The 16,479-nt window shown below is 49.4% G+C and overlaps 1 non-coding gene across 1 annotated transcript; it reads left to right on the top strand.

Moving 5' to 3' along the window:
- Positions 1–15,705: 15,705 nt before the first annotated feature.
- LOC120100128 (U6 spliceosomal RNA) lies at positions 15,706–15,812 on the top strand. The gene has a single exon (XR_015656177.1). It is a non-coding gene; the product is annotated as a U6 spliceosomal RNA (small nuclear RNA).
- The last annotated feature ends 667 nt before the right edge of the window (positions 15,813–16,479 follow it).

The raw sequence follows: 16,479 nt of genomic DNA on the forward strand, positions 1-16,479 counted from the left end.
CTGTCCCTCACAGTCAAAACTGGCTCACAAGTTCTACCAACTCCAGTCCTAGGCGATAATGCCCTCTTCTGACTTGCTCAGACACCTACACTTAAATGCGTGTCCCCACCTCCGTGTGTGTGTGTGTGTGTGTGTGTGTGTGTGTGTGTGTGTGTGTGTGTGTGGTGTGATACACAAAAACTAATAAAGAAAAAACTTTTTTGAAGTCTTCTATATATTCAAATGTGCTGTGCTTCAATTATATTAGAACTATGCTATCTATTCACCAGAGAGCTAATAAAAACCATCACTACAAAAGTATCTGGACATTCCCTCCCAGTGTTTGAAAATTAACAATATGCTTACAAATATCCCATGTGAGAAAGAAGAAATCAAAAAGAAAATTGGAGAATATATTGAACTAAAACAACACAAAAATATCAAAATGTCTAGAGTATATGTAAAGTAGTTCTTAGAGGAACATTTTTAGCATTAAAATTATGTTAGAAAAGAAGAGGTCACATAAATTATATAAGCCTCCAAATTAGAAGCTAGAGGAAAAGCAGATTAAACCCAAAGGAACCCAAAGGAGGGAAATAAAAGATACTAGAAATCATTAAAACACAAGACAAATAAAGGGAAAAAACCAAAGAAATCCAATTAAATCACAACCTATATTCTTAAAGTTTTGATTTTATTTTTTAAATTTGAGTTTGAAAGATGGCTTGGCAGTTAAGAGCACTTGCTGTTCTTGCAGAAAACCAGAATTTCATTTCAGCACACACATGCTAGCTCAAAACTGCTGTAAGTCCAGGTCTGGGGGATCTAATGCCCTCTTCTGGCCTTCTTGGGCACCTGCACTCATGAGTGCTCAGACACAGACACAGACAGACACAGACACAGACACAGACACAGACACAGACACAGACACAGACACAGACACAGACACAGACACAGACACAGACACAGACACACAGAGAAAGGGACAGAAACAGCCACAGAGAGAGATATAGAGAGATAATAAAAACAAATACTTTAAAATCCTAGCTATATTAGATACAAATATTTTTAAAATCACAAATTACTTATATCAATAATAAGAAAGGCCGACCTCACTATAGAGTACTGAATTTGAATATTAAACACCACTAAGTCATAAGCATGTTGAGGCAAGCAGAATGCCTTCCAAAAAGGCCTGAATAGAACAAGACCTGACTATAGGGAGGGCTTCTGAGATGGTTCCAGGTCCCCTGCAGCACTGACTCTGGTTCTGCAGCAGACAGCTTTTGATGACAAGCTACAAGTCTCTCTCTCTCTCTCTCTCTCTCTCTCTCTCTCTCTCTCTCTCTCTCTCTCTCTCTCTCTCTCTCTCTCTCCTCTCTCTCCTCTCCTCTCCTAACTACAAGTTGGACTTTCCCAGGCCTCACAAGTGTGGGGGCCAAGTTTAAAACTCTTTCCATATATGTACATGTGCTACTGGTGCTGTCGCCCCAGAGAACCTGGACTAACACAAACTTCTAATTATTTCACAATGAAAAGCAAAACTATATGCCCAAACAAAGATGTGTCCAAAGATTTTACTAAACTATTATTTAGGGTCAGGGGGCAAGCATAGGTTCATTAACTATGACATCAAAGTCTGGGGGATGACTCAATAAAGTGCTTATGTTTGTTCGGTTTTGTCTGTTTTGTTTTTGTTTGGGTTTGTTTTTGTCAACTTGACACAAGCTCGAGTCATCCAGGAAGGAAGAACCTCAACTGAGGGGAAAGCGCCTCCTTTACATTGCCTCTAGACAATTTTATGGGGCATTTTCTTGATTAATGGTTGGCTCACTGTGGGTGGTGCCACTCCTGAGCAAGTGGTCCTGAGGTTTATTTAAAAAAAACCAAGCCAAGCAAGTCATGGGGGAGCAAGCCAGTAAGCAGCACTCCTCCGTGGCCTCTGCTTCTCCAAGTTCCTGCCTCCAGTTCTTCCCTGACTTCCCTCAATGACTCTCTCCTCTCCAGGCTGCTTCTGTTCATGGTGTTTATCACAGAAACAAAAAGCAAACCAGAACGGTGTTAACTTGCAGGCATGAGAACCTGAGTTCAAATCCACAACGAATGTGGTGGCACACACATGTAATCTCAGTGTGGGGTGGCACACACATGTAATCCCAGTGCGGGAGGCAGAGATAGGAGGATCCCTGGGGTTTGCTGGTGCCACTCCGCCTGGGTTAGTAAGCTCCTGGTTCAGTGAGAGGCCCTGCCTCAAAAACCAAGGTGTAAAACAGTTGAAGAAGACAGGAGACGTGACCTCTGGCCTGGACAACATGTAATGCACACAGGTACACACAGAGACACATAGACACACACTGTGAAATAACTACTCCAGGGCTCCACACAGAATACATGGAATAAGAATTAACCGTTCCCGGTAAAGGAAGACACACCCTCGGCTCTGTAAGCTGTACCTTGCGTGACTCTGTTTACAGGAAATTCTAGAAGAAAAGTGAACTGAGCTGATAGTGACAGGAAGCGTATCAGCAGCTGTCAGGGTTCATTTATGGAATTGTACACCTAAAATTGAGTGATTACATTGTATATAAATTACACCGAACGAAGCCGATTTCTAAAATAACAATTTAAGAAATATTCCACTCCCACAGCATCAGGTAGAAAATACAGCCCTATTACTTTTATTGTGCTTCTATTATGCAAATGAGCTTGCTTTTGACATCATGTTCCAATCATCTCAGGAAAGTCTGGCTTTATCTGAAGATCCTCCCTCACGTCTGAGGCATGCTTACAAGCTAGGGCCACAAACGCTGAGCTGTTCAGACACTGCCCCTGGTCAGAGGGTGAGAAACCAAGATTTGACAAGGGTCCATGTGGCTCTTTCTTCCAGAGGACATCACCATTCCCACCTCTGCCCAGCCCTGCAAAGATGAAAACAGCCCGACAGCCCACAGTCTGGAGGAAGGTCCTCCATCGTGTACCCTGCCAATGATGGTAGGGCCAGCAGTTAGTAACCTCCTCCCAGGAGACCCAGGGGAAAGACTCTCAGAGCCTGGCACTGCCATCCCAGTTCCATCATCCAGAGAGGACAGACCTAGAACCAGTCCATGCCCCCATCCATCCCCCCATCTCTACCCCAACCCCCCAGCCCCCACTCCATTCCCCTACCCCTTAATCCCCCCAGCCCCCCACCCTCCCACCTCCAGCCCAGCTGACTTTCTGGTATTTCAACATCTATTTGATAGATGTGAAATGGGGGTGTGGCTTCGGCTTGAACACACAGCCCTATTGGCTGTGTGGGGCCTGTGATGTCAGGAGGGTAGTAGGGTCCAGAGGGACTCTGTCACCCAGACAACACTCCCCCCCCCCCCCGTGTGAGCTCTCCACCCAGAAGCTCCATCTGGGAGAGCATAAGAACCTCTTCCCCCACCCCCACATCTCAAACAGCTCAGGCACCTGGGAAGTAATCACTTCCCAGAATGAAGGACCTTGCCTTCTGGCTAAACCTCACCTTGTTGCTATGGAAAAGATGGGGGCAGCGGGTTTGATTTTTACTCTGTCCTCTCAGTGCCAGAGCAGACATTCAAATCATTAGGGTAAAGTTTTTGAAAAATCCTCTAACAACATAGCAAATGATCACCACATGGTGTGAGCAAGTGTGGCAGCCATGATTAGAAACGATATTTAAAACATGCATATAGGAGGAAAAGAGAAAACCGAAGGGAATACAGCAGGCACTTACTGTGACCTTAGGATGGGGACTTTGCTTTCTGAATTCTAATCTTCCCACAGGACCTTCTATAATTTAGACGCATAAACAAATGCCTTTTTAATTAGCCTGGCCTCCTTGGCTGCTAGTGATAGAAGCTTTTCTCAGACAACTGTTGCTATCTGAGGGGTGACTTCCAGCCTTGTGTGCACACCCAATGGTACCCTCCCCAGGGCCTTCGAGTTAGCTGGAGTTCATTTGATGCCCTCATCCTTACAGAAAAGAAGAGCCTTTCTTCCAGGGATAGAGAACATGGACACCAGGGACACGTGGTTTATCGTTACTATACTTACCTAACAGAATACTACCACTCAGACCACTATTAACATGGTTTGAATGAGAGTGACCTCCATAGTCTCATCTATTTAAATGCTAGGTCCCGAGTTGGTGGAACAGTTAGGAGAAAGATTAGAAGGGTTGGGAGGCATGGTCTTGTTGGAAAAGGTGTGTCATTGGGGATGGGCTCTGAGGTTTCAAAATTCTTTACCAAGCCTAGAGTCTCTCTCTCTCTCTCTCTCTCTCTCTCTCTCTCTCTCTCTCTCTCTCTCTCTCTCTCTCTCTCTGCCTATGGATCAGGCTGTAGCTCTCAGCTGTTGCTTCAGTGCCTGGCTTCCTACTGCTATGCTCTCCACCAAGATCATGGACTCACCCTTTGAAAGGTAAGCAAGCCTTCATTAAATGTTTTCTTCTATAAGTTGCCCCGGCCATGGTGTCTCTTCAGAGCAATAGAACCGTAACAAAGACAATTACATTGAGTGAAGCAAGCCAGACGCAGAAAAACAAATACGATATTTTCTTGCTCACTGTATAGAACCAAAGCCGTCTTCATGTAAGGACAGAGCAGAATAGTAACTAGAAATGGGGAAGGTAAACAAATTAAAGAGGACTCCTAGGTATGGGAAGAATGCTGGGAGGAAGAATGGGGGCTTGGGGGAGGACCTAGGTCGGGGGTGGGGTGGGTGGATACTATCAATGCACAGAGGAAATGCATATGGGGCTATCACAGCAAGCTCCTTTAATATGTATATCTAAAATGTGTTCATTTCAAATATACTTTTAAAAAAAGTGGAGTCATTGCTGTGACACCCCAAAGACATGCCAAGAGGCCATTAGAACTAACTCGCCAGAGGCATTTGGAAACAACTAGACCGCTGAAAGGGAAACATAGCTGGTTCTGGCAGGATATGAAGGGATCAGAAAAGCGCAGAGCACAGGGTAAGCTGGCCAGGTCTCAGGTGGGCTACAGGCATAGAAACCTCAGCAACAAGAAGCCTGTGTAAAAGGTGAGAGAAGATATATGTGGTCAGCTTGTTCCTCTCTGACCCATCCGTACCTCCCTGGGTGGAAGGCCCAGCCACTGTGGTCAGGAAAATACAGCAGCAATGTGGTGGGCATTCTAGGCCCACGGAGCAGCTGTGGTCAAACGTGAGACCCAGAGGGGTGTGCACTTGGCAAAGCAAAGGTGACCCACCAGCGCCTCCATCCCAGTGTCTCCTCAAGCATCCTGCCCATCTCTCTCCTTTTCTCTGATGAACATTTTCAGAAGCATCCAGGCATTGTCTCCAAGCCATTGAGAGTGTAGGCCGTAAAAAGAAAACAAGCAAAATGTCCCTCAGAGCCTGTCTACCTACAGTTGGCACATTCACATCCATATCTCAGCTGTCCAAACCTTACCAGGAAAAATAAAAAGACTCGGTAAACTGAACTGAACTGGTGATGGCCACCTGAACCACCCCCCGCCCCAAAAGCAGCCAATCAGTGTGCTGATTAGAAATCTGATCTCACAGAGTTGGGAAGATGAGATGGCTCAGCGGGTTAATGCTTGTTGTATAAACATGAGGACCTCACTTTGATCCTCAGCATCCAGATAAAGAACATAACTGTGGAGGCATTCCTGGTGCTGGGAATGGAGACTAGAAGAGTCCTGGGGGCTCACTGACCAGCTGCCCAAGCCTTGTAAGCCCCCAGTGAGAGACCTTGTCTCAAAAAACAAAGTAGATGTCACTTGAAGAACAATACCCAAAGGTGACTGCTGGCTTCCATACACATGCCTGCACACATATGTGCATCCACCTCTACACACACACACACACACACACACACACACACACACACACACACACACACACACACAAAGAAGACAAGGAAAGAAACCTCACTCTATCAGGTTTTAGTCAGTCTTGTACCAGATAAAGAACAAACTTGGGAACTTGAACAGACTCTGTCTTAGGAACTTAGTATGGCTATGGAATTGCAAACAGTTGGTGGTGAAAAGGTGCTGTAAATTAAAAGTAATGTCAGCCATTTGCAAGTTGATGATCAGAGGGGCTGCATTGTGAAGGAAGAGCAGTGGGGTCACAATGAGCAAAAGGGGAGAACCTGTACCCTGGGACAGAGAAGGAGGTGGCGCCAGCTGCCTGAGCCCTTCTCCCGCACTGACTCCACAGTCTCTGATCTGAGAGAACACTGAATGATTATTGCATGTTCTCCTGATGAACTTGAATGAGTTAGTTTCGTTTTCCTTGCAATCAAAGGGGCCATAACCTAGACAACCGCATGGCTTTTAATCATCTCCAACAATACCACACAGTAGCTTTCTTAAAGACAAGCCCTGGGTTTCATTTCATGAGCATGATTCCGCTCATAGCAGGAGGAAGCAACATGAAAGGTGGTTACAACAGAAGAATGAGGGACAGAGGGAGGGAGGGAGTGAGGGAGGAGAGAGGAAGGGTGGGGAGGTGGGAGGGAGGGAGATGACTGCTTACTAGTGGAACAGTGAATGGCTTCTTTTGCCTGCCCTATTTCAGTTCCTTCGTGAAATTCCATGTCTTCCTCTCTCTGAAACTCAGGAGAGGTTAAAAGGCCCAGGCTCCCACCTGAAACCTGCTGAAGCAGGAATACGAAGGGTAGGATCTCAAATAGGCTCGCCCACTTGGGAATGTCGGCCAGTTGGTTAGTTGGCTCTGTTGACTGATTTCCTGAGACAGGGTCTCATTGTGCAGCCCAGGCTAGCCTCAAACTCACAATCCTTTCTCAACCTCCTATGTTAGATTACAAATGTGAGCCACCATGCCTGACCACTTGCTATAGATCAACTTTCCTTCTTAGCCCTTGAGCGGTAGGAAGGTTGGTAAGTCCTCACACTTGAGGGGCCTTCCTGGGTCTGATTTTCTGTTCTCTCTCAACCCTTTGGCTGTTCATTGTCCTTCTACAAAATTTCCTTTTCTGTTTTCATAGAATAAATTTCTAGAACTGCGTGCTTAATAATCTTCTCTGATAGAGAACATGCTGGTTCCTCCGTCACCCATTTAGAATGTCTGGAGCAAGTCATTTTTGGAGGGCACAGAAGGAAACAAATAGAATGTGTCTGTATGGATCAGCTGCCCCGCCCCACACTACAGCTCTCATATATGCAAGAAGGGACATCAGCCTTCAGCACTGCCTTACTTTAGCCCTCTCCCCCAACTTCTTAGGCACTCTCTGGGAGAAGCCATGAGCATGAATCTTTGGAGGACTTGCATGTGCTTGGAAACCAAGGCAGCTGAGGCTAACTGCTCATCGAGTGAACCTTTCCACAGCACTGTAAAGCAGACTTCTTTGCTTGGGCATGAAGGGTCCGTTTCCAGTCTAAGAAGACAGCTCCCAGCTTGGGTCTGATGTCTGAGTTCTAACTGCAGACCCATTTTGTCCATTGGGAATAGCTTCCTTCCTCATAGGGGAGTGATGCTTAGGGACTTGGCTCTGATTCTCTGGTGACTTTGGGTTCCAAGATTGTTGTCTCCTCTCAGTATCCTGGCTCATTATTTTATTTTGTTAAAAATCCTTGGAATGAGAGCTTTGGGGAGGGATCCGTATAATTGTATGAATGAATAGGCACATTCATTGGAAATGTTTTCAGATGCCCTAGAATGGAATCTTATATTCCTGCCCTGGCAAAACTCTCTTGAAAAGAGAAACAGTGCAGCGGAATGCCCTTCCCGATCTAGGGGTATTTCATCCAGGGACAACTCTCAGGGTAAGCTCTCTGCTTCCACCATGTGGGTTCCAGGGATCTAACTCAGATCATCAGGCTTGGCAGCACGCACCTTTACATGAGCAGTCTCACCAGCCCCGCTTCTGTTCCCTTTTATGTTACTTTGTTAAGGGAACCCTGAAAAACCAAGTCAAAAATACTGCCATCCTCTGGTCCCATGGGATACCTGCTGTTCTGTTAGACTGATGAGCCCCTCTCCACAGAGGCTGAGCCTATTCCTTAAGTCCTCCCCCCTCTTTCTGATGGTGGTCTTTCTTCTTTCTCCCATGTTTCCGATGTCCCTCGGGCTGAGTCAGGCAGCCACACACAGAGGCTTCATTTTCATAGAGTCAGACCAGCAAGTTTCTGCTCCAGGACATGGTGACCATGGCAACTCCCCAGCCGAGTAAACACTGAGTGCTCCCAGCTCCTTCCTTCACAGAAGTGCAGGAGAGATGTCTGGAAGGGGCCAGGGTGGAATCACACTAGACCTGCACAATCGAGAACCTCTGAGCCCTGTGTGCTGCATAAGACAGTTTCACTGAGTTAAGGATGCTCACAGAAAGATGAGTGCAATGGTCCCAGGAAGAGCATGGGGATGCCAGACAGACAGAGCAGAGGTGCAGAGAGTTTGGCAAGGCCCAAAGTGTGGATGGCATTTAGACATGGTCCATGCCAACACATGAGGCAGAAGAGGAGGTGGAGGAGTCCATCTCCTTAGCATTCAATAGATCTGAGTCATCCTGGTAGGTGAGGAGCTGGACTCTATGATGCTGGATCACAGCACCAGAGATCTGTCTGCCCAGCCCAAACAGTGTTAGCAGAATATGATTCAGGGGTTAGGCTGTGAGGAAGATGGGGCCACAAGGACCATGCATGGGTCAAGGCTCCAGAAAAGGGGACCTGGATTTGGGTAAGGCCCCTAATCTGAGAAAGTATATAACAGGAGACAGGGAGGCACAGGAGAAACAGAAAGATGGGAAGTGCAAAAGACTCTGAGTTCAGCAAATCTTAGGTCTGGTTCAGACAATACTCTTGAACCTGTGCTGTGTATGAACTGGATTCCTGCTAGGAATACAAGGGCAATGTGATTCAGACTGCCCCCACCCCCCCAGAGGTTCTGGTTCAGCCAGGAAATAGACCCACAGGCAAATAGGCACAATGTGGTACCTTAGGTACTAAATTTGGCTGTGAAGAAAGAACTGTGAGAGTGTGGGGGGTTAGAAACTCAGCTCAGCTAGGGACTGGGGCATACCATGCACTCCTCATGCAGTGGCCTACATACATTATAGTACAAAGGAAAAGTGGGATGTTATCACTGCTCCTCCCCAGCATCCACGACCTCAGCATGCACAGCCTCAGCATCCACAGCCTCAGCATCCACCACAGCCTCAGCATCCGCAGCCTCAGCATCCACCACAGCCTCAGCATCTGCAGCCTCAAAATCCACAGCCTCAGCATCCACCACAGCCTCGGCATCCACAGCCTCGGCATCCACAGCCTCAGCATCCACAGCCTCAGCATCCACCACAGCCTCAGCACCCACAGCCTCAGCATCCACAGCCTCAGCATCCACCACAGCCTCAGCATCCACAGCCTCAGGATCCACCACAGCCTCAGCATCATCAGCCTCAGCATCCACAGCCTCAGCATCCACAGCCTCAGCATCCACAGCCTCAACATCCACAGCCTCAGCATCCACAGCCTCAGCATCCACAGCCTCAGCATCCGCAGCCTCAGCATCCGCAGCCTCAGCATCCGCAGCCTCAGCATCCGCAGCCTCAGCATCCACAGCCTCAGCATCCACAGCCTCAGCATCCACAGCCTCAGCATCCACAGTCTCAGCATCCGCAGTCTCACCATCCGCAGCCTCAGCATCCACAGCCTCAGCATCCACAGCCTCAGCATCCACAGCCTCAGCATCCACAGCCTCAGCATCCACAGCCTCAACATCCACAGCCTCAGCATCCACAGCCTCAGCATCCATAGCCTCAGCATCCGCAGCCTCAGCATCCGCAGCCTCAGCATCCGCAGCCTCAGCATTCGCAGCCTCAGCATCCACAGCCTCAGCATCCACAGCCTCAGCATCCACAGCCTCAGCATCCACAGTCTCAGCATCCGCAGTCTCACCATCCGCAGCCTCAGCATCCACAGCCTCAGCATCCACAGCCTCAGCATCCACAGCCTCAACATCCACAGCCTCAACATCCACCACAGCCTCAGCATCCACAGCCTCAGCATCCACAGCCTCAGCATCCACCACAGCCTCGGCATCCACAGCCTCGGCATCCACAGCCTCAGCATCCACAGCCTCAGCATCCACCACAGCCTCAGCATCCACAGCCTCAGCATCCAAAACAGCCTCAGCATCATCAGCCTCAGCATCCACAGCCTCAGCATCATCAGCCTCAGCATCATCAGCCTCAGCATCCGCAGCCTCAGCATCCGCAGCCTCAGCATCCACAGCCTCAGCATCCACAGCCTCAGCATCCACAGCCTCAGCATCCACAGTCTCACCATCCGCAGTCTCACCATCCGCAGCCTCAGCATCCACAGCCTCAGCATCCACAGCCTCAGCATCCACAGCCTCAACATCCACAGCCTCAACATCCACCACAGCCTCAGCATCCACAGCCTCAGCATCCACAGCCTCAGCATCCACCACAGCCTCGGCATCCACAGCCTCGGCATCCACAGCCTTAGCATCCACAGCCTCAGCATCCACCACAGCCTCAGCATCCACAGCCTCAGCATCCAAAACAGCCTCAGCATCATCAGCCTCAGCATCCACAGCCTCAGCATCATCAGCCTCAGCATCATCAGCCTCAGCATCCACAGCCTCAGCATCCACCACAGCCTCAGCATCCGCAGCCTCAGCATCCACAGCCTCAGCATCCACAGCCTCAGCATCCACAGCCTCAGCATCCACCACAGCCTCAGAATCCACAGCCTCAGCATCCGCAGCCTCGGCATCCACAGCCTCAGCATCCACAGCCTCAGCATCCACAGCCTCAGCATCCACAGTCTCGGCATCCACAGCCTCAGCATCCACCACAGCCTCAGTATCCACAGCCTCAGCATCCACAGCCTCAGCATCCACCACAGCCTCGGCATCCACAGCCTCAGCATCCAGAGCCTCAGCATCCGCAGCCTCAGCATCCGCAGCCTCAGCATCCACCACAGCCTCAGCATCCACAGCCTCAGCATCCACCACAGCCTCAGAATCCACAGCCTCAGCATCCACAGCCTCAGCATCCGCAGCCTCAGCATCCGCAGCCTCAGCCTCCGCAGCCTCAGCATCCACAGCCTCAGCATCCACAGCCTCAGCATCCACAGCCTCAGCCTCCGCAGCCTCAGCATCCGCAGCCTCAGCATCCGCAGCCTCAGCATCCGCAGCCTCGGCATCCGCAGCCTCAGCATCCGCAGCCTCGGCATCCGCAGCCTCAGCATCCGCAGCCTCGGCATCCGCAGCCTCAGCATCCGCAGCCTCGGCATCCACAGCCTCAGCATCCGCAGCCTCGGCATCCGCAGCCTCAGCATCCACAGCCTCGGCATCCACAGCTTTAACATCCAGAGCCTCAGCATCCACCACAGCCTCGGCATCCACAGCCTCAGCATCCACAGCCTCGGCATCCACAGCCTCAGCATCCACAGCCTCGGCATCCACAGCCTCAGCATCCACAGCCTCGACATCCACAGCCTCAGCATCCGCAGCCTCAGCATCCGCAACCTCGGCATCCACAGCCTCAGCATCCACAGCCTCGGCATCCACAGCCTCAGCATCCACAGCCTCGGCATCCACAGCCTCAGCATCCACAGCCTCAGCATCCACAGCCTCGGCATCCACAGCCTCAGCATCCACCACAGCCTCGGCATCCACAGCCTCGGCATCCACAGCCTCAGCATCTGCAGCCTCAGCATCCACAGCCTCAGCATCCACAGCCTCAGCATCCACAGCCTCCGCATCCACTATCTCACCATCCGCAGCCTCAGCATCCACAGCCTCAGCATCCGCAGCCTCAGCATCCGCAGCCTCGGCATCCACTATCTCACCATCCGCAGCCTCAGCATCCGCAGCCTCAGCATCCGCAGCCTCAGCATCCACAGCCTCAGCATCCACAGCCTCAGCATCCACAGCCTCAGCATCCACTATCTCACCATCCACAGCCTCAGCATCCACAGCCTCAGCATCCGCAGCCTCAGCATCCGCAGCCTCGGCATCCACTATCTCACCATCCGCAGCCTCAGCATCCGCAGCCTCAGCATCCGCAGCCTCAGCATCCACAGCCTCAGCATCCACAGCCTCAGCATCCACAGCCTCGGCATCCACTATCTCACCATCCGCAGCCTCAGCATCCACAGCCTCAGCATCCGCAGCCTCAGCATCCGCAGCCTCAGCATCCACAGCCTCGGCATCCACAGCCTTAACATCCACAGCCTCAGCATCCACCACAGCCTCGGCATCCACAGCCCCAGCATCCACAGCCTCGGCATCCACAGCCTTAACATCCACAGCCTCAGCATCCACCACAGCCTCGGCATCCACAGCCTCAGCATCCACAGCCTCGGCATCCACAGCCTCAGCATCCACAGCCTCAGCATCCACCACAGCCTCAGTATCCACAGCCTCAACATCCACAGCCTCAGCATCCACCACAGCCTCGGCATCCACAGCCTCAGCATCCACAGCCTCAGCATCCGCAGCCTCAGCATCCGCAGCCTCAGCATCCGCAGCCTCGGCATCCACTGCCTCAGCATCCGCAGCCTTGGCATCCACAGCCTCAGCATCCGCAGCCTCGGCATCCGCAGCCTCAGCATCCGCAACCTCGGCATCCACAGCCTCAGCATCCACAGCCTCGGCATCCACAGCCTCGGCATCCGCAGCCTCAGCATCCACAGCCTCAGCATCCGCAGCCTCAGCATCCACAGCCTCAACATCCACAGCCTCAGCATCCGCAGCCTCAGCATCCACAGCCTCAGCATCCGCAGCCTCAGCATCCGCAGCCTCAGCATCCGCAGCCTCAGCATCCGCAGCCTCAGCATCCGCAGTCTCAGCATCCGCAGCCTGGCTCTGAACTTCCATTTGTTGTTGCTGTTTCGTGGCCTCCTTTGAATCACTGGCTCTGAACTCAACATCCTGGAACTTCAATCCTTCATCAAAATTCTGGGGACCCCCACATTGAAACCCACATACTCGGAGAACTTTGATGGTCTTTTCGTCCTGGAGAGAGATGATGTGTCTGTGACTAGTGACTACCTGCCCTGAGGAGTTGTCCATCCTTCAACTCACTTGGTGAACCTCTCCCGTTCACTAATATAATGGCAAACGCAAAACAGTGGAAAATGCCTGAGATAGTTTCGCACATTGCCAGCTTATTCTGTGTCCTCTCTTCACAGTCCCCTGCTGTGACCTCTAACTGGGGAGAGTCTCATGGTCCTATCTTTAACTAAAGTGGTTTGTCAGCTCACATACACCTGACCCAAACTGACCAATATGGCCCTCCCTTCATAGACTTCGAAAGATTCTATTCTGTTGGTAGAAATGTGAATTGCCACAGATATTGTAGAGAACAATAGGGGGTCCTCAAACCCGAAATAAAGCTGCTATATAACCCATCTGTCACCCTTCTGGGTACATCTTAGAAGGAAATGCACCGAGCCTGGGGAGATGGCTCAATGGATAAAGCCATGCCAATCAAAGTGAGGCCCAAAATTAGATTCTTACAATGCATAAAAACCAGGAATATATGGTGGCTACTGCAATCCCAGTGTGCAGAGGGTAGAGACAGGAGATCCTGGAACCAGCTGACTAATCAGAAGTTGAACTGACAAAGTCCATGTTCAGGAAGAGACTCTATCTCAACGAATACGGGTGGAGATAAGTGTCCTGCAAGCAGGACACTCAAATTCAACCTTGGTCCTCTACATGTACATACATGTGTATATGTGTACATACATACACACAAATGCATACATACACACATTTCCCCTACATATGCATACGCACAGATATACATGCAGAAAAAACCTGCCCTCTCATGTTTATTGCACCATCCACAATAATCAAGATGTGGAATAAACCAAACTGTCCATCATGGATGATAGATAATAGAAATAGGACCCACCCAATGGGTTAATATTCAGTCATGCCTAATAATAAAATCCTAGTATTTTCAGGAAAATGATGGAACATGTTGAATAAAATAGGACAGGAACACAAAGATAAAGGCCAAGTGCTTCACTCTTATGTGGAAACTAAAAATGGTGATCTCAAAGAAGAGAGGTTAGTGATCAACAAGAAACAAAAGTAGAGAACGGTGGATCCCACATATAGTTAAGTAGGGGGGATCCATTCTGGTGCCCTTCAGTGATGACTACAGTTTACAGTAACTTACAGACTATTCTATGAAGGACTAGAAGGGAGGAGATCAAAGGAATCAGAAATGCATCAGGAGACCATTTGATGATTACGCACTGTGTGCCTGATGGAATCATCACATTGCACTCATAAACACACACAAGTACTATGTCCCACCTAAAAACTTAGAGGTCTTTATTTGTTGTCAGGACAATCTGTCTACTGGTGAAAGTGGGGTGCTACAGTCACCCACTAATACTGTGTTGAGTCAGTCCTTTAGTCAGTAATGTCTGTTTTATGAAACTGAGTGTGCCCATGTTCAGCACCATATATTTAGAATTTTATGTCATCTTGATGGATTGTTCTGTTAATCAAAAATAAATGGCCCTTTGTTATAGCTTTTCCAGCTACTTTTGTCCTGAAGTCTACTTTGCCCACTACTGGCATTACTGCTTTGCTTGCTTTCTAGTTCTGTTTGCTTGGCATGCATCCCTAACCCTTTCCCTAAGGCCGTGTTAGTCTTTGCCAGTGAGATACATTCCCATCATGCAACAAATAGATGGGTCACAGTTTAAAATAAAATCTGTTAACTGGCATCTTTTTTTTTTCACTTTTTAAAATTGGATATTTTCTTTATCTACATTTCAAATATCCCCTTCCTGGTTTCCCCTCTGGAAACCCCCTATCCTATCCTCCCACCTCCTGCCTCCATGAGGGTGCTCCCCCACCTACCCACTCCCTCCCACCTCCCCACCCTGGCATTCCTCTACACTGGAGCATTTAGCCTTCACAGGCCCAAGGGCATCTCCTCCCAGTGATGTCCAAAAAGGCCATCCTCTGCTACATATGCAGCTGGAGCCATGGGTCCCTCCATGTGTACTCTTTGGTTTATGGTTTAGTCCCTGGCAGCTCTTGGGGTGTCTGGTTGGTTGATATTGTTGTTCTTCCTATGGGGTTGCAAACCCCCTCAGCTACCTCAGTCCTTTCTCTAACTCCTCCACTGGGGATCCAGTGCTCAGTCCAATGGTTGGCTTTGACCATCCGCCTCTGTATTTGTCATGTTCTCACAGATCCTCTCAGGCTCCTTCAGTATGCACCTCTTGGTATTGGTCATAGATCTTTGTTCTGGAAACTTCCTACCTGCTGGCTAGTTGTACTAAAAACAGAATGTGTTGTGCAGAGTACTGAAGGTAAAAAGACATCCATGGTCTTATTTAGAGTTGGACCCCAAATACTATAATACCAACCTATTGGGCAGAATGTAACCACTAGTACAATAGTGGTACAAAGGTTATAGGGGGAAGCAATCATTTTCTGACCAGATCTGAGTCCTACTCTATAGCAGAGCCTTGCTCTTGACACTGTAAACCTGGTCAAAAGCCCATGATTGGGAGGTCACAAACCCTAGCAGGGAAGCTACTATTGCTGTTTTGTTAGATGGACATGTTGTCAAACCTCTTTCTAAGTATTTATGTATTTATATGTTATAGTGCTGCTCTCAACCTTGGCCAGAGAAGGCTCTTCCTGCAGTGGGTATTAATGCGGAGACTGATAGCTGGTCAAAGTGTTGAGAATAAGAACCTACTGAGTGTGCTCACTTTGGCAGCACATATACTAAAATTGGAATGATACAGAGAAGATTAGCATGGCCCCTGCATAAGGATGACACGCAAATTCGTGAAGCGTTCCACATTTTTATGCCCTTGGCAGGGAATAGGGAAGCAAAGATTAAAACAGAGGCAGAAGGAACACCCATTCAGAACCTGCCCCACATGTGGCCCATACATATACAGCCACCCAATTAGACAAGATGGATGAAGCAAAGAAGTGCAGGCCGACAGGAACCGGATGTAGATCTCTCCTGAGAGACACAGCCAGAATACAGCAAATACAGAGGCGAATGCCAGCAGCAAACCACTGAACTGAGAACGGGGCCCCCGTTGAAGGAATCAGAGAAAGGACTGGAAGAGCTTGAAGGGGCTCGAGACCCCATATGTACAACAATGCCAAGCAACCAGAGCTTCCAGGGACTAAGCCACTACCTACAGACTATACATGGACTGACCCTGGACTCTGACCCCATAGGTAGCAATGAATAGCCTAGTAAGAGCACCAGTGGAAGGGGAAGCCCTGGGTCCTGCCAAGACTGAACCCACAGTGAACGTGATTGTTGGGGGGAGGGCGGTAATGCGGGGAGGATGGGGAGGGGAACACCCATATAGAAGGGGAAGGGGAGGGCTTTGGGGGATGTTGGCCCGGAAACTGGGAAAGGGAATAACATTCGAAATGTAAATAAGAAATACTCAAGTTAATAAAGAAAAAAGGAAAGAAAAAAAAAAGAACCTACTGAGTTCAGCCCTAAGT

Source organism: Rattus norvegicus, chromosome 1 (genome assembly GCF_021556685.1).
Source record: "Rattus norvegicus strain SHRSP/BbbUtx chromosome 1, alternate assembly SHRSP_T2T, whole genome shotgun sequence".
Classification (NCBI taxonomy): domain Eukaryota; kingdom Metazoa; phylum Chordata; class Mammalia; order Rodentia; family Muridae; genus Rattus; species Rattus norvegicus.